Source organism: Anguilla rostrata, chromosome 1, assembly GCF_018555375.3.
Source record: "Anguilla rostrata isolate EN2019 chromosome 1, ASM1855537v3, whole genome shotgun sequence".
Taxonomy (NCBI): Eukaryota; Metazoa; Chordata; class Actinopteri; order Anguilliformes; family Anguillidae; genus Anguilla; species Anguilla rostrata.
In genome coordinates this window covers 9,983,996-10,007,655 of record NC_057933.1, presented here as the reverse complement: position 1 = coordinate 10,007,655, position 23,660 = coordinate 9,983,996, and the positions used below count along the sequence as shown (strand labels likewise).

At 46.3% G+C, this 23,660-nt stretch overlaps 1 protein-coding gene across 1 annotated transcript in view; it reads right to left on the bottom strand.

Annotated features, from left to right (window-relative positions):
* bmp4 (bone morphogenetic protein 4) overlaps positions 1-20,375 on the bottom strand; it is a 63,617-nt gene extending 43,242 nt beyond the window's left edge. The window contains exons 1-2 of the mRNA XM_064321422.1: positions 20,318-20,375; positions 19,721-19,784 (exon numbers count right to left, since the gene is read on the bottom strand). The gene's annotated coding sequence lies outside the window, so the exon portion shown is untranslated. The remainder of the gene's footprint in view (positions 1-19,720; positions 19,785-20,317) is intronic.
* Positions 20,376-23,660: the final 3,285 nt, after the last annotated feature.

Here is a 23,660-nt window from a genome sequence, read left to right as displayed (position 1 = left end):
CGCTTTCAAGTCACAGACAAAGTGTATAATTAATATTTCTTTTCGATACGAAAATCCACCGCAGTAAAAAGTAGGGAAAAACTAATTTGGCGTTTAATGCCAAACTTTGGGAGGAAATTAGTACTTTAGCTGCACTGCCTCTCGATCTTTTTTAGATAATTATGAAGGCCAACACACAGCATAGGCTCAGCATAAGGTCCATTCTAAACAAACCAGGAAAAGCCAGCAAAAATATCTTCAGTGATAATTTCATCACTGTGCCAGGAATGAAAGAGGTGTGAAAGAGGGCTTTCCGGACAACGATGACACAGATAGTACGAAAGCCATCCCAGTATTAGGTAAATACAGTGATAGGACTGCATTCATTCTGCCTCTAAACAGAGATGACTCTCATTAATTATACATTTTTTTTGTATAATTAATTGTTATTGTAGTGTTTACATTACAATATTCTGTATGAGAAGATAGATCAAAAGAGAGAAAAAAAAATTAATATATACATACACACATATACATATGTACACATGCTGATATATACATACATACATACATACATTTTCCTTTAAATAATACAAGAATAAAATGTAATACAGTATCCCCTTTTTTAAACTAATACACCCGTCTGTGTGGGAGATGACTGCCTTTGTCAGTTGTTACACACACACCTGAACAGCAGACTGAGAAAGGAGCAGCAGCACTACAGAGCCTACTAACAGGCCTTCCCTGATTCCCTTCTCAGGGAGCAGCAGAAACAGGACAAAGGCACCGTGGGTCAGGAGCCTTTTCTAAATCTTTCCCCGTTCTCCTGTGTTCAGAAAGCGAGCGATTTTAAATTAAAAAACGAGGATCGAGAGCAATCAGACGGTGATTTTATTCCTGGCCGCGGTCCTCCGCATGAATCACCGGCGCCTGTGAAGCCGAAATCCGATTCGCACCTCTGCTCCTCGTGTCACCATATGATTTTAGAGAGAGAGAGGAGGGAAAAAGGGGGTCAGGTGCTTCCCGGCACTGTTCCCCCCAACAAACCCCCCCACCCCCACCCCCCGAGCCCCAGGAGCGGAGCACCGTGAGCAGGGTTGCCAGATTCGACTAAAGGCTGACTCAACCCACGCTTGCCTCTTTTTTTTGTCTGTCTACACCTGCTGAAGAGGGAGTTCGGATCCAAAGTAAATTCTTTCCCCCTCAGAGAGCATTAAAAAGGAGTTTAAAGTCATATTTCTTCATGCCATTTTGGCAATCACAAAAATTACTTTAAATACTTTGCTGTATTCGCGCCGGTCTGCTTTGGATTACGGAAAGCGTCCAAAAGAAACAAAAAAAAAAAAAAAAGCTAAATCTCAAAGCTTTTAAAAATCAGAACATTAACATATTCCAACAGATTTTTGCCTCCATTACTTCGTATTTTGATTTTTCTTTATTAAGCCAAGAACTCCCACTGAGAATAAAAACACATTTTTCAGAGGACCGGTCCAAAATGGAGCACCAGCGAGGCCCAAAGAATGAATGGCACTACGGCAAAAATAGCACAGCATTCACATACACCGCTCAACCCGTTTTATCTGCCCGACTCATTTTATTTGCTGTGATAGATCCCTTATTACATTCCTATTACATCCCTTCTACCGCTAATTTACACCAGGCCGGCCAGCGGAGGACGGGCTCCCCCTCTATAGCTGAATTCCGCCCGAGTTTTCTTCCCATCCGAGTTTTTTCTTACCACCGTTTTTCGCCAGGGTTTTTTCGACCAACAAGAGAGTTTTCTTTTTTTTTTTACTTATGTGCTTTCAGCCCTGGTTTTTGCTCTTTTTTCAGCTACTCTGTAAAGTGTTTTCGTGACAGCCTTCCATAAAAAGTGCTATATAAATAAATATGTATTTGATCTGATTTGACTTAACATACAAATACACAGATCAGGAAAAAAAAACAGCACATCGTCCACAAACGATGAATATGCACACATTAAGTTTTCTCTTTTTAAAATGCATTTATTTTGAACTCACACGGTTTACACATGTACATCAAGATGTCCATGCCCTCTGGTACAATTTAATGGGACTGTTTATAGAATCTGAATTTGTAGCGTACCTCTGCAGCAGGTAAGTTGAATATTAAATCTGTCATTGTACAGCCGGTCACAATCTATCATGGAAAGGAATGTCCTTAAATGCAGTTTTCTCTCGGCTTCAGAAGATAAGGATTTATTTCTCGAATAAAAACAACCTTGCTTTAATTCAGGCTTTATAGTAAATATGTTTTAAAACGGCGCTCGTTCTGCACATCGCAGGCCGTGCAGCTGTTGACCGCGGCTCGCTGGGGTAAGGGGAGAGACACAGAACCCCTCCACCATTCTGCCTCTGCTTTGAACCATTTCCCCCAGGTAAATCACAACTTGGGCAGGACTGAAGCTTTGTAAGTGACTCTATTGTTTGGGGCAGACGGGGGGGGGGGTTGTCCCGAGGAAGAAAAGCAAGGTAAAACAAAAGAAAAAAAAACCCTTGCGGTTTGGAGAGGGTCGAGCCGGATCAAAGCGCTCGGCATCCATCCGCGGCCTTTGTCAATAGACGGGTCCCGCTTCATTACTCCGTCTGGGAAGGGCAGCACGGCCTGCTGGGATATCAAGCTACAGGAAACCGGCCCCTTGGGGGCATCTCTTTGCCCTCGCCGCCCCCCAACTCCACCCCCACCCCCACCCCCCCATACACCCCTCCAAACACCCCCCCCCCCCCCCACTGACAACAGCTCAGGAGAAAGTGGAAGGGAAAAGGACCCAGGACCCGTCCCCAGACGCTTTGGGGGATCTCGCGGGACCCGCAAAAAATCGATACGGGGACCCCTGGAACCCCGGCCTTGTTTTTCTAGACGCTTTGGAGACAATGTGCTCCCAGTTCGCACAGCCAAAACAGCTTCTCACTCACAGAAAAAATACACATAACCAAATAAATAAATAAATAAAAAAACACACTTCTGTGTTACTGGGAAATGTTGCCTTATTTTGCTGACTGGAAGTTCAGATGCCATGGATCGTTTGTTTTAGGACTGGCCTCCTTGTTGTTATCATAAACTTAAGAGATAAACTCCACAAAACTGGAAATTACTCATTAAAGTAACAAAATAATTTCGCTTTGCTCGTTTTAAAAAGGGGGTTGGATACAAGCCTGTAACCATGCTAGCTGTTTTGCCGTTAAACAGCATTTATAGTAAAACTATATCAAAAACAGCAGCACATAAATGTTTCACTAGCTCAAACTCCAGAATAATACCTGCCTAGAGCATTCTATATTTCCACAAACTGTTCTTTGCATATCAGAAAACATAAATTTTATTTAGTAATAAATGTCTGCTTGTCAAAATACTCGCTAATAAAACGAAAAGTATGCATACTCGACTGAATGTGTACACATTAAAATGTTCAGTGTTAAATCAACTCTAACAGAGTACAAATGTCCCCAACTGGACTCATATTTACTCTGTTAGAGTTTAATTAACATTGGACATTTTACTGCATATGCACCGATAACACTGACAGAGTGGATGACGGTAATATGAAATAAGTTGATACGTTCACCTGGTCTATGGCAAGGTGCTGTACATGTAGATACTGTTTTGGTGGAGATCAGGTATGGGGGGGACACGGTAAAGGAAGAGGAGAGGAAGCAGGAGCAGGAGGAGGAGGAGGAGGAGGAGGAGGAGGACCACGGAGAGAGGGCCCAAGTATGTCGGGAAAGAAAGAACACAAATTGTGCAGCTTTCATTAGTGTGGTGAGTGAAGACTCCACAGAGGCCTGGATTCCCAAGACTCTCAGATAACAAGTGGCTTCCCACACTGGGCTTTCTGTTTCCCCGCTAAACCTAAGAGAGAGAAGAGAGCGAGGCTAGAGAGGGAATGAGGGAGAGAGAGAGGGGGGGAGGAGGGAGGGAATGGGGGGTAGAGGGAAGGAGAACGGGTAGATAGATACAGAGAGAGAAAGAGAGAGAGAGAGAAAGGGGAGAAGGACCCACCAGGCCTATTGTTATCTCCCCCCAGCACTCTCTCTCTCTCGCTGTGGAAGCCGCTGGTCTGCTCTCCGCCAGCTGAATGAATGGCTGCCGACAGGGCATTTCTGATGGATGCGATTAGGGCCCCCGGCCCCTCGCCCCTAAAGAGGGGCCGGCTGCGCTGACTGCGCTCCTCTGGAACGCTTAGTGGAAAGCACGGGGTCACAGAGGACCCCACCGAAACACACGCGTGTGTGGGAGTAAGCAGGCAAGGAAGATTTGCTCACCCTCCGCCAACGTAACACTACAGGAACACCACCCCCGGTCCCCAAGCCACAGCACAAATCAGACCACACACAGCACTGAACTATATATACATCACACCTAATACAGCACTGAACATTACACCACACCATACCCAATACAGCACTGCACCTTATATACAGTACATCACAACTAATACAGCACTGCACCTTACACAACATCATACTCAATCCAGCACTGCACCTTACACAACATCACACTCAATCCAGCACTGCACCTTATATACAGTACATCACAACTAATACAGCACTACACCTTACACAACATCACACTCAATCCAGCACTGCACCTTACACAACATCACACCCAATACAGCACTGCACCTTACACAACATCACATCCAATACTGCACTGCACCTTATATATAGTACATCACACCTAATACAGCACTGAACCTTATATACAGTACATCACACCTAATACAGCACTACACTTTACACAACATCATACCCAATACAGCACTCCACCTTACACAATATCATACCCAATACAGCACTACAACATCCTACCAGCTACAACACTGCACCTTACGCAACACCACATTGTATATTTTCGGGGATTTTTCTTCCCTGGGAAATGAGAGCCCACTCCACATGCTGCAGCTGTAGCTGGGACCCTGGTATCCTGCAGAAAATCAAACTTCCAGACTTCATCCAAATATTTGAGTATTTGGCCTCGAAAGCTCATGTGTCAGTTATTTTACTCTCAGAACATAATGGGATAATGGTGCCCTGTTTGACTTTGCTCGCTGGAGGTTACGCGCTGCGCGGAGGGCGCTAAGCCTAGTGAGGATACAAAATGAATGTATGGTTGCCATGTGGGCACTGTCGAAACTCTCTGAAGGTGTAAATAGCTCTGGAGGCCGTGTGTGCGTGTGGGTACTGTCAGACTTTTTAAAGGAAGGTAGAGCTTAGCAGCGGGTGTTTGTGGGTATTATTAGACGGCGTAAAGGAAGCCAAATGTGCGTAGGCACGGGTGGGTATGGTTGCACTGGATGTGCAGTGGATGCGGTTGGCAGATCTGGCCTCCTGCGCTCTCACGCAGGGTGCAGGGGTGTTCCATTGCCCTCAGGGTCCCAGAGAGACCTCGCCTCAATGCAGACAAGGAGGACCATTTAAGGGCACATAAAACAGGAGGGACTGGGAATCACTCACCTCACACCCACACAGTGAACACAGTGCACAGAACCTTACTACTGAACACACTGCACAGAACCTTACTACCCCACTGAACACACTGCACAGAGCTTTACTACCCCACTGAACACACTGCACAGAGCTTTACTACCCCACTGAACACACTGCACAGAGCTTTACTACCCCACTGAACACACTGCACAGAGCTTTACTACCCCACTGAACACACTGCACAGAGCTTTACTACCCCACTGAACACACTGCACAGAGCTTTACTACCCCACTGAGCACGGTGCACAGAGCCTAACTACCCTACTGAGCACACTGCACAGAGCTTTACTACCCTACTGAGCACACTGCACAGAGCTGTACTACCCTACTGAACACACTGCACAGAGCTTTACTACCCCACTGAGCACACTGCACAGAGCCTTACTACCCTACTGAGCACGGTGCACAGTGCACAGTGCACAGAGCCAGAGCCCGCAGCTGTAAGCGGATCACAGTGTGAGGGACGGAGAGGGCAGGGTGCTAAAAGGAGAAGACGCTCTGCGCAGGCTGCTCCCCATTTGGCTTCCATTACGGGGCACTCACACACGCACAAGGCCAGCCTTCTCAACATAAGCCCGCCTGTCAACCCACCTCAGATACGAGCGGGGGCGGGGGGGGCAGGGGGGCGGGGGGGGGGGGGGGGGGGCGAGCGCTAAGCGAAAGCATTCGCAGCGTCCGCGATAAACCGTGACCTTTGCGCGACGCGGCCGCGGGCCTAATGGCGGGCCGGCATGCCCCGCGCGAGGTGTCTGGCTTTCAAGCGGGCGCGCTTTTATCAGCGCGCGCTGCCCAGCGTCCGGGCTGGCACGCCGCTCCGCCGGAGCTCCGGCCCCTGATGGCTTTCAGGGCCCTTTGATGTGCGCCCCCCCCCCACCCCGCCCACCCCCCCTCCCCGGCCCCGGCCTCCCCGGCTCAGGAAATTGCATTCTGTCCGCCGCTACAGCAGATAAATGAGGCAGGAGAGGGGCTGCACACTGTCACCAGCCGACCTGGCCTGTATCACGCCGCTCGCTGCCTGCAGCCTGCGAGCCGGGTGTGTGTGTGTGTGTGTGTGTGTGTGTGTGTGTGCCCCCAGCCATCACCATCTGCCTCTCACACACACATATATGCACAAACATACACACACATACATCTCATATACACGCACACATACACACACACACACACACACACACATCTTATAAACACACACACATTTCATATACACACAAACATCTCATATACGCACAGACACACACCCACACACATCTCATGTAAGCATACACATCTCATACACACACATTCCTATACCCACATATGCACACACACACACATATGCACACACACACACACACGTCTTATACACACACATCTCACATGTGCACTCACATCTCATATATACACACACCTCACATGAACATACTCAAACACACACACACACACATATCTTATATACACATTCACACACATCTCATATACGCACACACACACCTCACATACACCCACACACACACAGACATCTCATATATGCGCACACACACACACACACACACCTCACCTACGCACACACACCTCACATACGCATACACACACCCATAATAGCACACACACACCAACTCCCTGCCTCACACAAATGCAAACATTGCATCACATACACAAATCCAGCGTCTCACAGTCAAACAGTACCCCACACAGGCAGCACAAGCGCACAAGCACGAAAACGTGGACACAATTTGCATCGCGCACTTACAACACGACGCAGACCCCGAGCATCGACCGCACCCCTACCCGGCCCAATCATATCGCGTTACACACTTCAGCAAAGCCCGAAAGCTCCAATCAAAGTGACAGGAAAAGCCTGACGCGGCTTCTCCGCAAACCTTTTTAAGTTTTACTGCTCTGCGGGCAGGGCATCGTTAACACTGTGACGGGCACCGACGGCAGTCAGGGGCACTTACGGCGGCCAGGAGAGGAGAGGCAGAGAGGGCCTCGCTCCCTTTATGAGAAACAGCGGCGTGCGTGTGCGTGAGCTCACGTGCGAGCGCGATGCGATGGTCTCAGAGCACAGCTATGTTTGATCAGCGATACACGGTGCGGGGCCCGTTCCTGAGTAATGAAGTGCAGTGGTAGTGACGTAACCCCCCCTTCTGGAGCGCTTTCGGAACGATCACGCCCCCCCAACCCCCCGTGCCGGGAGACCGCGCCTTTTTTTTTTTTTTTTTTTACGAACCCCCAAATTCGTCACCGAAGAAGAGCGCGCGGACCGCGGCGCATTTACTGCGTTCGCATGCGCGCGGGACCGTAAAACTGCCTTTAGTCCCGTCCTGAAACCCCGCCGCTTCTCCGGTCAGAAATAGTTCACAGCCTTATCAGGCTGGTGTCCAAAAAAAAAAAAAAAAGTTTTACTGTGTTGTTTTTATTGTTTTTTATTTTACCGTTTTTTTTTCCTCTTTGGCTCGTTTCCACAGATGATGGGGACGGCGCCATTTTTGTGCCCGGGCTGTGTAAGGGAGTGAGGTGGTGAGGGAGAAAGGGCAGCTCCGGTTGAAACACCCCCCCCCCCGATACCCCCTGACCACCCCCCGCCCCCCGCCCTCAATCCAGAGCCCTTCTGACTGACAGGCTCTGACTGACGGGCCATGAAGACATGCTAAAAAAAAAGAAAGAAAAAAGAGAAACGGCGTCCATTTAGCGTGAGTATCGCACTGCAGCCTACCCACCGGCCCCCAGAGCCCCTGCCCCCCCCCCCTCCTCAAACATCCCTGGAGAAAACACACTTGAGCCAAAGTGTTTCAGAGCAGGAAGTGTCCTGGGGAGTGCAGGTTTCGTTTCGGGTCAATGTGTGCTGCTGGGACACAGGGTGCGTGGTGGGGGGGAGGGGGGTGGCTGGGGAATGGGAGAGCAGAGCTGTTGAATTGGGGAGGGTGGGGGTGGGGGGGGGGGGTGGGTTTAGTCCTGAGAGGAAACATTAGCAAAGCGAGGAGGAAAAGCTGCCAAATTAACTTCTCACCCTTTCAATCACACCCCGGAGGATTCCTGGCCCTCTGACTCCAGAAGATCTGGCTCCCCTTACACCGCATGCCGGGGGGGGCGACGTCGCACCCTCGCACCAGCCCCAGGTGCACCCCCACGCGCCCCGCAACGACGCTTCGGGAACAGGACCGTCGGAACACGAACGCGGCCCCGCAACCAATCGGCACGCGGCAGGCACTGACTACCCCTCGTGTTTCTGTTACATTCACTTTTAGGACTCTGAGTGGTAGAATGTTTCAGATGCACCTGGCAAAAACAGACAGGATTAAACTTGGCTCCTCCAGCGTTTGGTATGCCTTCTGCCTGGCAACAGACTGCAGCAGCACCGCAAGAGAAGTCAAACAATGAAAAACAGGATGGAAAAAAATCCTAAATAAGGTCACTAAGAGGTAATGTGAAAGTAAAACTAATGGTTTGAGATGGTGGTAGAGTTTTTTTTTTTTTTTTTTTAATGGATGAAAAATGAATGCACGCACAGTTTCACTCAAACCCAAACCGAACACAGGGTCCGTGGTCTGGTAACACATTTCAAGACAGAGAACACTGCCATACCTGCCGAACTGTGTTGTATGTGTGTTGTTGTTTTTCTCTTTTTTAATTTTTTTATTATTTTATTTTCTTTGCTTTTCTCTCTCTTTCCCTCTCTCTCGGTGTATGAGATTAGGGGGTCTCAGGTTGCCTGCTCGAAAATAGATGATTAGAGTCATTCTCTAAGACAAATGTAACTTTTCTGGATGCTCTAAATCTGTTTAGGCACATTTAATAGTGTCAATTATTGTGGGGCCAGACAGGGGACTTGGGCTTTTCTTTAGTCACGGCCCTTAATAACATTCACTGCAATGAGAAGCAGATGCTGACCCGCTTGGTCTCTTTGAAAAAAGATATTTGAGTAGCTCTGCTTCTAATTTATGAGTCCTTTCCACATCTGGAATTCTTTATAATTAAAACGTAAACCCCAAAGTTCTACTTCCACCTGTCAAATGTTGAGAAGACGAACTCAGTAATGGGTTTCTCCAGCGCAGCGGCGAGCCAGGACTCAGGCTCTGGTCGGGCCTGCAAGGGCCCGGCGACTGTTTCTCCTTTACGGCAGGCCGCGTTTAGCCAATCCATTACCGGTAGAGATGTTTAGAGACGGCTAGCTACGCTGGGATTGGTCCCCTAGGTTACCTGAATCTCACAGTAGAATGCGGAGCAGCAGAATGTTTCGTATGATCCGCGTATTTAAAGGTTACCTGCGGTCGCTTTCTTCAAGGGGTGGAGCTTTGTTCCACTGAATTTTTACTTTTCCACTTTGGGGATTTGCACTATTTTTGTGGCGCTATTAAAACACATACCTGAGGAGCGTGACATCATTTTACATCATTCCTTCATCATCCTCAGAGAGGAAGCTGCGGTTTCCTCGCTGATGTTTTTTGTGGGCGGGTGCATAAAAACCGTAAAAAAAATTTTTTTAAAAGCCCCTTTCTCAATTAGTGTTTTTTAACAGTGGCTCTCAGGGGTCAATCTGAGAATGAAAACCGCAAACTGCCAAACGGCTTACGTCCGAGGGGAACGCAGGTCTCAGGCCTCGAAAGATCCGCTCTCAAATATCCCGGAAACATCACGCTAAGGCTTAGCAGATTTACAAACTCCTTTCATTAGCTCATAATGAAGGAGAGGGAGACGGATTTGCCACGCCAGTGGACAATGTAATTGCTCATAATAAGGTTGTTCCAACAGATCAATAAAGACCTACAGGAGCTAACAGTTCCGCCCGTGTGCGCGCGAACGCTCTCAAAACGCGGACCCTTCATTAAACCGAATTAAGATCTAGCACCCGGCAGATTAATTTTCTTTGTCTTGCTTTTCTTTTCTTTTCTTTTCTCTTTTTTTCGCCCGCCCGCGAGCGCCGGACAAAAGCAGCTGTGAAAGAGCCCCCCCCCCGCGCTCCCCCCGCGCCCCCCCGAGGTCGGGGGAGCAGCCCGCGCGGCTGATCCCGCTGAGCGCGCGGCCCTGTCCGCGGCATTCCTGCCATTTTCTCCGCTATTACCAGATCGCCGTAATGAAGTCCTCGCCGTCGGCCGCCGCCCGAGCCGGCCGGGGGAGGGAGAGAGCGCTAATCTGCGCGCGGCGGCTTCCTGCGGCTACCGAAGGGGGCCCGAGGCCGGCCCGGCCGACCAGCCGACCGACCGACCGACCGACCGACCGACCGACCGACCGACCGACCGACCGACCGACCGACCGACCAGCCGACCAGCCGACCGACCGACTGACCAACTGACCGACCGACCGACTGACCGACCGACCGACCGAGCAGCCGCCACCGCGCGTGGTCAGAGTCACGCCGCGGGGGGGCGGGGAGGGGGGGGGCCTCAAGGCGAACAGGTGACAACAGCTGGCGAATAAGCGAGGGTGAGAGAGATGGAACAATTGAGGGAGAGAGATGGAAAAAAAGGATAGAGACAGAGAGGGGGAGAGCAAGATGGAAAAAGAGCAGGAGAGATGGAGACAGAGAAAGCAGAGGACAGACACAAGGAGCAGCAGAGAGACAGAAGGGTGAGAGAGATGGAAAAACAGAGGGAAAGATGGAAAAATGGGATAGAGAGGGGGAGAGCAAGATGGGAAAAGAGTGGGAGAGAGAGAGAGCAAGGGAGACAGAGAAAGAGAGAGAGAGAGAGAGGGAGAGAGAGAGCAGGCCCTCTTTGTGGCTCCCTGGCTGATAATGGGCTCATTAGCCCAAAGGGAGCTCAAAAGGCTCTCGCTCTCTAAACAAACAGAGCGGCGCTGAGGAGGGGGACCTAAGGGCCAGACGCGGAGAGGGAGATAATGAGGGGCGGAGCGCGGCCCCGTCTCCGAGCCTCCTTCGCCCCCTCCGCCCCCCTCCGCCCTGCCGCGCTCGCCCCATCCCCAGCCCCATCCCCACGCCATCATCGTGTCCATTCACAATACTTAGCCTATCACACACAGTTGTTTTGGGTGGTTTGTACCTACTATTCCCTGTCCTCTGGAGGTTCATTTCTCAAAGAAAAATTAGTGTGAACTCGCCTGCCTGCCCTACAGAGAGCAAATTGCTGGTCATCAGAAAATGGGACACTTTTCATCGCATTACATTACAATACAGGCATTTACCAGACCCTCTTATCCAGAGCGACTTACACAACTTTTTACACTGCATCCATTCATACAGCTGGATATAAACTGAAGCAATGCAGGTTAAGTACCTTGATCAAGGGTACAACAGCAGTGTCCAACAGTGTCCATTAAACCTGTGATCTTTAGGTTACAAGACCAGCTCCTTATACTACATTATACTACACTGCCGTCCATTGCTTTTCAAAATCATTAACATGTCTTCCACCACACCTGTCCTTTCCATTTCTGAAATTTCTCAGGAGCCGATACAGCCGGAGGAACGGTCATGTGACAATAAAATGCAACGAATACAGGTTTAGCCGCAGCTCTGCTAGCATCTGGGCTCCCGGGATATTTTTTCACAGAATCTATTTTATTGGTTTACTTTTCAGGGACAATGCACACCAATCCACAGTCAAACTGTACATGAGCCAGAGTTAGCCTGAAGGGCTAGTTTACATCTGCTGTCCCTGGCCAGATGTTTAAAAGGCAACCTAAAAATTTTTTGATGTGCTGTGCCACTTAAAGAGAACTGGAGAAAAAACATGACAGAGCCAATTCAGTCAATCTGGTCAGCAGACAAGAAAAGAAAAAAAGAGCTGTTCCAACTCATTGCCTTGAGAACAAGATTTAGGTTTCCATGGAGATTCAGGGTGATGGTGCGATCGGGGGCTCTGAACTCACAAGTGTGAGTTAACGCAGCATAAGGAACAACTTGTGTCACGTCTCTGTTTCTTCTACTGCTCCCGTTTAAATAAAGCTCAGCTATTCAAAAAGGCCTGAACGATATTCTAGCCAATTTCCGATTTAACCTCACTACACAGTACCATAAGCAGAAGGTAATACGCTTTAAAGAATAAAAGGGGGGGGGGGGCTTCCTTCATAATAAACTCATGGAAAGTTACCAGAGAGCAGGCCATCCAACCATAGAAACAGCCGGAAGATTTACGGTGAGAAGATCCACGGACCAGTTGTTTCTCTGGGAAATAAAAATACCCTTTTTTTTTCTTCTTCTTCTCATTACAGATTTTTTCTCCCCTTTGTTTGCCTTTATTAATACCAATATATTATTCTGAAAGTGGGAGTATATTACTCAGAAAACATAAGGCATAAGGAGGATAAAAAATGGAAGCTTTGTAAAGGCTCAAGTGCTTTGTTCATCCCCAGCTGTGTCCCCTGCTCATCCTGCTGCGAGCTAACATGAAACACACTCACGCTACGGCCTCCTCTCTGGGACATCTGTCATCCATTACGGAGCCTCGGCCTCGTCCCGGACGGAGTCCGCACTCTCCGCCTCTCCCAGGGCCTCTGCCTTCCTTAAAAGCCCGGAGTCCGCGCTCTCCGCCTCTCCCAGGGCCTCTGCCTTCCTTAAAAGCCCGGGAAGCAGCCGGGTAAGAGGGGTATCCCAAACCGAACCGGAGGCGCTTTCCAAACTCACACCCCCCTGGAGGTCGCCCCGGTTTAAACATCTCGGCAGGGCATGGCGTGCGGACGGGCCGCTCTCTGTTTCCGGCACCGGCAACGGCAACGCGGTTTCCTGGGAAACCGGTGGTTCCCTGCTCCCGTAATGGCCCCTCACCAGATTTTTTGGAGGGGCCTGAACGTTACCATTCTCCGTGCGCCTTCACAGAACGTGCTATCCTGTCTGATAATGCAGGGGTCTGCAGAACACCCAGAGAAAATGGGGGCAGTAGTGGCTCGGTAAACAGCTTGTGGATCTACGTTTAAAAAAAACAAAAAAAAAACATACAGATGCTAATGTTAGCCACACAGCCTCTCTAAACGGGGCCCCTTGCCGCTGAGCGATTGGGGGAGACGGCGCTGGGTGTTTCCCCGGCTCTGGGGCACACACAGAGACCCCCCCCCCCACTGGCCCCCCCTCCCCTCACGGACCAGGTGCAAAGCGCGTCCGCAGGAAGGCTGCGCAGTGCCGGGTTCCACGCACTGGACCCCTGACACTAAATCATGAGTGAGATAACGCTGCCACGCTCCCCTGCGTGGCCGTGAATCACAGCCCGAGGAAGACCGTCGGCCGTGCTCTGCGATGTCTACCTAAGAGTCCGTGTAGCAGAAAACTGTCCGGGGAAGACTACTTAAATCTTACACCGGTTTGCAACAACCTGCTGGTGCCCCGAATGAGCGCAAGTCAACGTGGGATTATCTCTGTTCTACGTCTTAAAGCAAAACCGCCAGTGCTCACTATTCTGAAGAAAATAACTTTTGCATAGACATTCTAAAACAATGCTGCCTCCCTTTTCTCTGTAATACTTTGACATCCCACTGAGCAACCCTAAGTACCCTACACACAACCCAGGTAGTGACTCAGAGCACCAGTGGCTCTGATCATGTATAGCACAGCAGAAATTAAAAAAGTAAGTCAATCTCAACAAGCATTTTAGACTTACAATCTTATTTCGATTACTTTCTTGGCTAAATAAGACAAAAATACTGCCAATGCAGTGACACAGTTTGACTCATGTCAAGATTTGCTAATGGAGTAGGAAAATTTCACGTGTCAGCAAACAGCAACTTAAGACAAGCAAATATTTTCTACTTGAGTGAACAAAAAAAATTTTACACTCTCATACAAAATAAGATTTTAAGTCTCATTACTAAAGCATTCGCTAAAGACTAAAATGCTTATTGAGACAGACTTTTTTTCGCGGTGTGACCCTGTCGGTGTGGCTGAGGCTTGGGGAGGCCGCGCTACACGCTGGCATCTTTGGATAAGGGTCTGGGACAAAATATATTACTATTATTATTCTTATTATTAGAGTATTACTTTGCTGTATCCACCATATTGCTTTTGCACCTTGTTATATTAGCAGTCCCTTATGAACGGGAAGAATTTCCCTCTAAAATCACACACACACACACACACACACACACAGACACACACACACGCACACACACACAGACCCACACACACACGCACTCACACACACACGCCCCAGCTCAGGCTCCGGGCTGGGGGGATATCAGACGTGTGAATTGGGGGGGCGGGTCGAATCACAATGCAGCAGCAGCCCCTGAGATGGTCATTAGGGCCTGTGACAAGTAGCACTCTGACGGCATCAACGGCCCAATGACTTACCTGGCACCTGGGGCCCAGACAGCCAGGGGGAAATGGAGCCATTGCGGTGAGGGGGGGTGGGGGGCAAGAGGGGGGTGGCGGGGGGTGAGACACAGCGACAGGCAGGCCCTAACCCAAAGGGCCAGCGCCCCTCACCCTCACCCCACGTCTGCTCCGAGATCCCCATCTATCCCTCTTCATTGTCTGCTTTCAAAGCTTCAATTACCCTCCGAGCCGCAGCCCCAAACTCACCCTCTGTGTTCCCCGCGCGGGAGGGGAGAGGGAGGGAGAGAGAGAGAGAGAGAGAGAGAGAGAGGGAGAGAGAGAGAGAGAGAGAGAGAGGGAGAGAGAGAGAGAGAGAGAGAGAGGCGTTTGGGGACTTTATTCAGTCACAGCTTACCAATCACCGCTGGGGCAGGAATTTGGGGCTGAGGGGGTGAGAGGTGCGAGAGCCACGGGCCTCGCCCCAGATCGGAATCTAAAACCCTCGGGTCACGATGTCTCCGTGCCGTATACAACACTCGGCATCGCCGCCCCAAACAACCAGACCACCCCCCGTAGCAAAACTCTTTCTCCCAGCAAAAAACTTTCCCCTGCCTTCTCTCCAGCGGCCCACCTCCAGGAGCCCCGAGCGTCCGTTAAACAGGGGGGAGGGTGGCGGGGCGTCCCGATTCGGCCCCGCGCCACCGTTGCCCGCCACCGCGTCCCCTCCGCGGGCGCGCCCCCGAATCGGCGAGAGGGGTTTCCACCCCGTCTCCCAGCATCCCTGCCAGCCCCGTAACGGCCACGCGGAGACATGAAGCGCATTCCGAAGGCAGAGCCAATCACGCGCAGACCGGGGGCAGCTCCCTTTGTCTGAGAACAAAGCCAGGAGGGACACAACTGTTCTTTAAAGCAGCTCGCGGCCGCAGTCGAAACGAGCTCGGCAGGAGGGGGAGGTGACCAGCTGGTTATAAATATCTATTTGGTCAGTTACTGGAAGGAAGATTTGCAGTTTGTTCGTCATGCGCTGATCCAGGTGGCGGGTCATTGCAAAACCCCGGCGAGAATGAGGTGGGGGGGCGGGGGGGGGGGACAAAATGAGGGAGAGGGGAGAAAAAAACACAACCTGTTCTACTTACTGGTCTTTGGCTAATTCTTTCCTTACATCAAGGCAAGGAACTCCAAAAACGCACTGTGCGTTCAACCAGCGCAATAGCATTTTAAAAGGTCAGGCCTGCAAAAAAAAGCCCTACTAGAATTTGTGTGAAAATATTTGCCATTAAACGATGTTTGTTTCATGTCTTCATCCTTCTCTTCCTGCGAAGAGTTTATTTACTTGATTGTGCTTGAGCACATGCTCCTCATATTACCCTGCAGCATTCCAGATTGCATTTGCGCATCAACAGGTTTGCATTACGAAAATCAGGCATGAATGCACTGGGCGTTATTAACCAAAACAACAGAGACAGAGCATTACATCTTAGCAGAAACAGAGCAGAAAAAAAATCTAATTCTATCTTTGCAAAAAAAAACAAAAAAAAAACCTCACAATTAACAAGACATGAAAACAAGTCGTGGGCTTTCAGGGTTGAACTTCCAACAGGAACTGGAAGCGGAGTGCCCAAGAACTCTGCCCAGAACTCCGGCCCGGCGGATGCGGCGTGTTTACGGTGTTTTTAAGTGGAGCGAGTGAGGCGAGGGCGCTCTCAGGCCGCACGGCGCGGCGGGGACGGCGGGGACGGCGGGGACGGCCACGGTCGACCTCCTCTAGAGCTAACCGCGCGATGCGGAGAGCGGCTCTGGCCGGGTGCTGCTGGTGGCCAGACGCTAGCGTGTTTGAGCGCAGAGGGGTGGGACGTGTTTAGAGTTTGGTTCCCGCTCTGCAGTAAATTAGAACGCAGCAGAGTAATCTCTGTTTATACAAAATACAGCTGCATGGGCCTCTCTCCTCCTCCTCCTCCTGCAGCCCACAGTCTGGGGATCACCTGTACTGTCCGGTCTGTGCACAAACACTGCGCACATACGCATACACAATGGTCACATATACGCATACATCAGAGTCACACATGCGCATACATTATAGTCACACATACGCATACATTACAGTCACACATACATTACAGTCACACGTACATTACAGTCACAAATACATTACAGTCACACATACACATACATTACAGTCACACATTCATTACAGTCACACATACACATACATTACAGTCACACATACATTACAGTCACACATTCATTACAGTCACACATACATTACAGTCACACATTCATTACAGTCACACATACATCACAGTCACACATTCATCACAGTCACACATACACATACATTACAGGTCCCTCAGTATCACTCCATCACACACAGGCCAGTGCTGCTTCACTCACTAGCTAAAGAAGTGTACTGTATGTCAGTGCACTGTGAAGGCAGGGCAGTTGTTTAAGATCCTTGTTTAAAAAATTGAGCAAAAGCAGCACTATCACCAAGGAAGTTTGAACCATGCATTAAAAAACCCCCAACACTGCAATTTTTGCTCACTTGCTTCAGTAGAGTCTATCTTTACTCTGATCCGTTAAGTAGAACTCTAGTCTTGACAAGTTAACCAAGAAATAGCTGCATGCGAGTAACTAAAACATTGAAGTGCCATGTATATATAGCACTAAAATGCCTTTGGCTATATAAGGCATGCACATGTCAGCACACACTTAACGTCGAAAGCTTTCAGATACTGAAACAGGAACAGTTTTAAGATGTTTATTCACTTAAATTTCTCTTCACAAGAGTATAGCTTTTCTGGCCACAAACACACACTATTTGATTAATGTCGCCCCCTACTGATGCTAGTTGTTCCAAAATTAGAATAAAAAGTTGACCTGTGAAATATTGGTAAATAAGACATTGTTTTCACCCCTTTCGAGTGTTTAATCCTTACAGACACATTTGAGATTAATGGGAAATGGGCAAATTATGCTTTAGAATAGCTGTTATATATTTAAACTGCATTCAAATGACCAGCTGTCCCCAGTGACTGATGGTGAAGGCAACCTCTTCATCCAAGAGACTGACCCTGGATCAGCTCAGGCATTTCTGACACAATGATCAGGTAAGGGCTGCAGCTGGGTAGGCAATCCTGGATCAGTTGTTGGTGGTAAAGAAAAAAAAAAGTACCTGGCATGGGGTTTGTTCTCAATCCCACAGGTCACCTCAACTCCTTTACATTTGCAGATTTCCTCTTTAATCTCCCTCCTTCCCGTCACCTTTCCAAGCTTTTCTATTCCTTTTCTTTTCTTACTCAAAAAACCTTTCTGCCATTCTTAAGCTCTCACCATGTTCCTCAAGGAGACGTCAGCTCCAAGGTTGCCAGGCCAAGTCCAGCATCCTATCCGCGCAAGTTCATTATTTGCCAGAGTAGTCACAGTTAAAAGTGTTTCAGCTGACTTGTATTGACGAAGCCGGATACAAAATGGTTTTACAAAACTTATTTTTGAAAACAGGGAATGTCTACACATATTTGTGACATGTCTGAACACTAGTAATCAAAAGACTAATGTGCTTCTATGCAGTGCTATTGTTTCTATGTATTCTTTCATTGCCGGGTCCTATGGAATGTCTCCCATGTCATTTCACAACACAGACAGACAGATTGAGCAAGTCTCTGTTTAGAGTGGTTACCTCACCAAAAATTAAAAAACAAAATTCTTTCTATCTTTGAAACTTTACAGCTAACACTTGTGCAATGACTGCGCTCTTTCTACCATTTATCCTGTTTTTTCTGTTTTTTTTAAAAATTATTATTGTGACAATGTCTTGGCAAACAGGGCTACAGAAAATCTCAATGAATTTAATACCGTTCCTCTAACAGTTTGCAACCAGTAAATTTCTGCCTATTTTGAGCCTTCATAGCTCTAGATTCCCTGGTTCATTTAAAGCAATTATTTATTGATTTTTCTCACAAATTAGACATGCATTTAAATTCCAGCTGTACTTTTCTAATTCTAGTTTTGTCATGGCAGAAAAGGGTGACCATTCCTAGCATATACAGTTAGAGATCAAGGTAAAAGGTGACTAGGAGACTTGAGACTGGTAGGTACAGTAGCTGATTAGCAAACATACTAATGAATGTTTTCTCCACAGCTATCCTAACTGAGCCAGTAGGCAACTTACAAATCGCAAGAGCAGTTTTCCTGTTAACATGGTGTAAAAAGAACCTCAATAGTCTTCACTGACCAGAGGATGCCAAAGCAGATTCTTATAGAAGATATTTGGCGCCACCTTATGGCCATACGACATAAAAGCATGTAATTTCTTGTTCTGAGACTGCGTTCTTCTTGCTGAGCTGTTACGTAAATTATACAATGAAAATGAACTTAATATAGTATAAATATGGACAAAGAATGGCTTTATACATCCATGATATTTCAGAACGGTAGATTTTATATTTAGTACTAGTTTAGTGCTGATTTTGGAAACCATCAGTCCCTTATTTCTCACTGTTTAGTAGGCTATACTACAGTACCATAGAGTGACTGGAGCAGCAATTGACCAGCAATTCTCCTCATGTTAAACCCATTCACTTTAGGTACTAAAATAATAGATTTCCCTTGGAAAAACAATGGATAATAAAGGTAAATTAGTGCATATAAATCACAACCATCCAGTAAGACAAGGCAATGATAAACAATTATTTACGTCCATCATTGGATTATGTGTGCTGCTTGGCTTCTTTCAGCAAGTAAACTCGCAAACAGATCTGCCCAAATACCAATGGCTTGTTTCTTATACTGGCACAAACGATTTGCATTTCAGTACATATGTAGCAAAGACGGTCAGAAAGTGTAACTCACACTACATAAGCCCCAGATACAGCGCAAATGTATCTTAATAGTTTGTACCTGTTGCTGTTCTGTGGAAAACTAATTTATGAGGCAACACATAGAGATGATTAGGCACACATGCTGGCCACTAACTTTTAACAAGAAACGTTACTTTAATGCATCATTGAAGGACTGCTACTGCTATTGTTATCACAAAGGTTTAAAAAGTTCAAACCTTGTCTGGTTGGCTAGTGGTGGCATGGTTTCCTGATATCCGGAAGTCCATTATGGTTCCTTACCTTAATGGACAGAAATAACAAAATATAGATGTATTGCTCATGATGACCACGTCTTCAGAAGGCACTGACAACTTGGACAGGTTAGCAAATTAGACTCATTTGTCCACAGTACGCATAAAGCAGTTGCTACTGCACATAATTGCAAAAGACTTAAGTTATAGTGTGACGGATGAAAAATGTTGAACCAGAAATGAACTTGGTAATGAAGACTGTAGTGCAACGTTATGTAATGGACGCGAACAACGCTCGAGTGTAGACTTATAAATGAAACAGTCTGATAAATCTGCAGCGACGTCAGGCATAAATCGATCGGCGCCAGCTGTCAGAAAGCTTAACGGAACAGGAACATTGATTATATAGGGCAGCTCATTCACATAAGACAAACAAATAATATTTTTTAAACGGGACAAAACATTCTAAAACGTGACATTTACCCCCAAAACATTATTTTATGTGTCTGCATGAAGCACAACACACTGTGCATTCGACTGAGAAAATGGCTAAATTGAGTTTTATATTTTAAACAAATTTACCCCAAAACATTAATGAAGCCTGGAACACGCCGAACACGGTCCATATTCGGAACACAAGATATTTTATCAAGATAGTTACCAAAAACATAATGTAGCCTGCTTCAACTCCTAACACGTTGAGCACAAGTTCGACTACCGAAACATTAAATTACATGGCGCCACCCTGTGGTTATGGGAGGAATAAATAGGTCGCGCAGCTCAGTCGTGAGGATGACTTCAATGACCAAAGCCGAACCATAATTTCACAGCATTGCATCAGTGTCGTCACATTGTCTCAGCATTAATATATGGACTAAAACCATACTGAACAAGGAGGAAAACTAAACCGGATGATGAAGAAGAGGGCTTTTCCATTAAATTAATTTGTAACGAATTGAACAATGCATGTTACATGTATGCATATTTCAGTCAATAGCCTCTAAGAATACAGTCTCATATCCTGCTCAAATATCATCATTCTGCGTTGCATTTTTTTCAAAAAGCTTTATTAAATAAATAATACGTACAGGTAACAGATGTATCTAAAATAACTGCCATGTGTCTTATTCTATTGATTTCAGTCTGCAGCTTGAGTTTGCCGGCTGTTCACTTGCAAAGACAAAATGTACAGATACGCTACTGAGAAATTATGGAGAACCGCATCCAGTGCAGTTGTTATTACTGTGAATTATTCGGTTCTTTAGTCAATTTACCACAGCAGAAGCGGAACATAATATTGCTCTTGCTAAGAAAGACATTGCTCTTTTGGAAATAATTAATGAGCAACTTCTGGAGAACAGGAAAACAGAAGAAGATAAAAGTAAATGTCACTTCACACGATGTCACCAGCTGTCACAGCACCATAAGATTCCAGTCAATTATGAAATAAAACATCTTCACACAACTGCGACTATTTAGATTTACTTTACTTTATTGTCCACACTTGGTGGAACTTGTTTTTCAGCTTCATGTTATATCATTTGAGATGGGTTAACCCTTCATGTAGCATTTTAGCATTTTGTGTTCCATATTACCCCTTCAAAGAGATGTTTTGTCTGATAAAATTAATTTTAAAAGCACTTCTTTTATGGGACATTCAGTCTGCTGTAATAATAAACATCATATTAGCGGTATTGTAGTTCAGGACTTGTATAATATTGACAGTTGATGACAGTTTTCCAGACATGTGGACAATTTACAGACCTCTAATGGTTATAGCTATCAATGGTTGTACCTCCTTGCGCTTAGCGTGTAAGTAGTACATGTTTATACCGTTACTTGTATACCCTGTCATTCCTAGTACCCTGTGTGTGTGTGTGTGTGTGTGTGTGTGTGTGTGAGTGTGTGTGTGTGTGTGCATGTGTATGTGTGTGTGAGTGTGAGTAAGTGCGTGAGCAACTGTTTTTGTTCCTTTATTATTAGTTTCATCTGTAAGCCACATTGGCTGTCATACCAAAAACTTCAGATCCAGACTTTTGTTTTAGTGATAATCTAGATAAATGGTTTTGTTCAAGCACAGGGAGGATTTTTAAAGCCATAAAATTAATTCTAATACACAATGAAAACTGTCTTTAATGTTTCTCCAACATTATAAACTTTCCTACCATATTAATTTGAAAGAGAAAAACATTATTTTTATGATTCCATCCATCCATCCATCCATCCATTATCTATGTCTGCTTATCCAGGGCAGGGTCACGGAGGGTGCTGAAGCCTATCCCAGTGTGCATTGGGCGAGTTTATGATTCCAATATAGTATAAATTTAAATGAAAACAAGAGAAAGGTATTGCTATGCCATTTGCAAACAATTTACACCACTGTGATGAGTGAGTGGTTCCTGTGAAAATTGGTTCCACCTTGAAAACTAGATCACAAATGAAAGAACTTAAGATGCTACGCACAAACATGCACATTCCTGCTCGCAAAAGATATAATCTTTTTTCCTCAAAGTACAAGCTCATAATGGCCTACTGTAAACATTTGCGACACTGAAGAATGATCAAAGAAAGGACCCTTCAATAAAACCACTGGTCACTTCCACATGCCAACGGTACTGCAAGTGATTATCGCTAAAATATTTCAGCAAAACAAAAGGAATGCATTTGTACATTAACATAATTATTTTATTTCGTACAGTTTAGATGATATGGCAAGTTTCAAGGAACTGTAACTAAATTTATATTGAAGGACCACCAGTTCTTTATCAAAATTGTTACATTCTGAGTTCATTCTTTAATCAGTAGATACATAACATATCACAAGCCAATTTCACAAATGGTAATAACATTTAAAGACATTTCTTCATTCGTTATACATCCAAGATTATAGATCAGTTTATTCCTAAATGTTTTCCGTGTTCCCTTGGCCAGCTTATATATGAAACAGGAACCAGATGTTTTTGAAATGCAGTGGTTTAATTATGTCTTAGGTCCTCTACATACTATGTGTTTGCTGTTTTCCAATGTAGGCCAGAGAATGAAAAAAATGAAAGAGAATGAAAAAAATTCTCAAGGGGCCTTAAATTTCTTTAGAAGGGTTTTATCCATGGCATAAAATTATATTCTACCCCCCAAACATCACTATGAAGGTTAGGATGGCTGTGCACATACATCTGGCAGGTTACCCACATTGCAAAGGCTGACTCCCACATTCACACAGAATTTGGTTTTGCTCGGTACTTTGTGGGAAAGGTAAGGAGGTGAGAGAGCGAGCAGTTTAATCTTTGGAGAGACAGATGATAGAAGATGTGAATGCTTGATCTACTGCATTGCTAAGCGAAATTAAAATAGGTTTTGCTGACCTGGGTTGGATGAAACCCACGAATGCAAGCAACAGCTGTCCTCCTGTTTAACTGACAGCAATTTTTGGCATTTTCAGCTCAAGGCATCAAGCTCAGCATCTTAACACAATGAAGTGGGGGCGAGTCCTAGAAGCTCCAGTGTTGGGCTAAAAACAAGCTAAATTGTTTTTGTTTGTGTTGTTTTTTTGTTACTATGTATGGGATTTCCATTTGCACTTAGAGCTCCAATTAATATTTTTTTCTTATGGGTGAAACTGTACATTTTCTGGGTCCTTGAAGCTGAAATCTTGTGAGTGAAACTCCTGTCCTGGGGGATTAACACAAAAGAATGTTCTCCACTATAAGGTCGAAGGTCTCTTCTCTCTTCAGACGGATGGACTTGCTTTTGAAACATTTTGTAAATTGGTAGGAAGGAATGTGGATACAGTGTTTACTGAGAGTAGCCTGCCAAGGAATTGTTTAAAAAAAAAAAAAAGAAAAAAAAACTTTCCATTAGAAAAATTAGGCAAAATGAGAAATTGATTGTGAAATCACAAGATAAAAGAGGTGGTCTAGTGCTAATC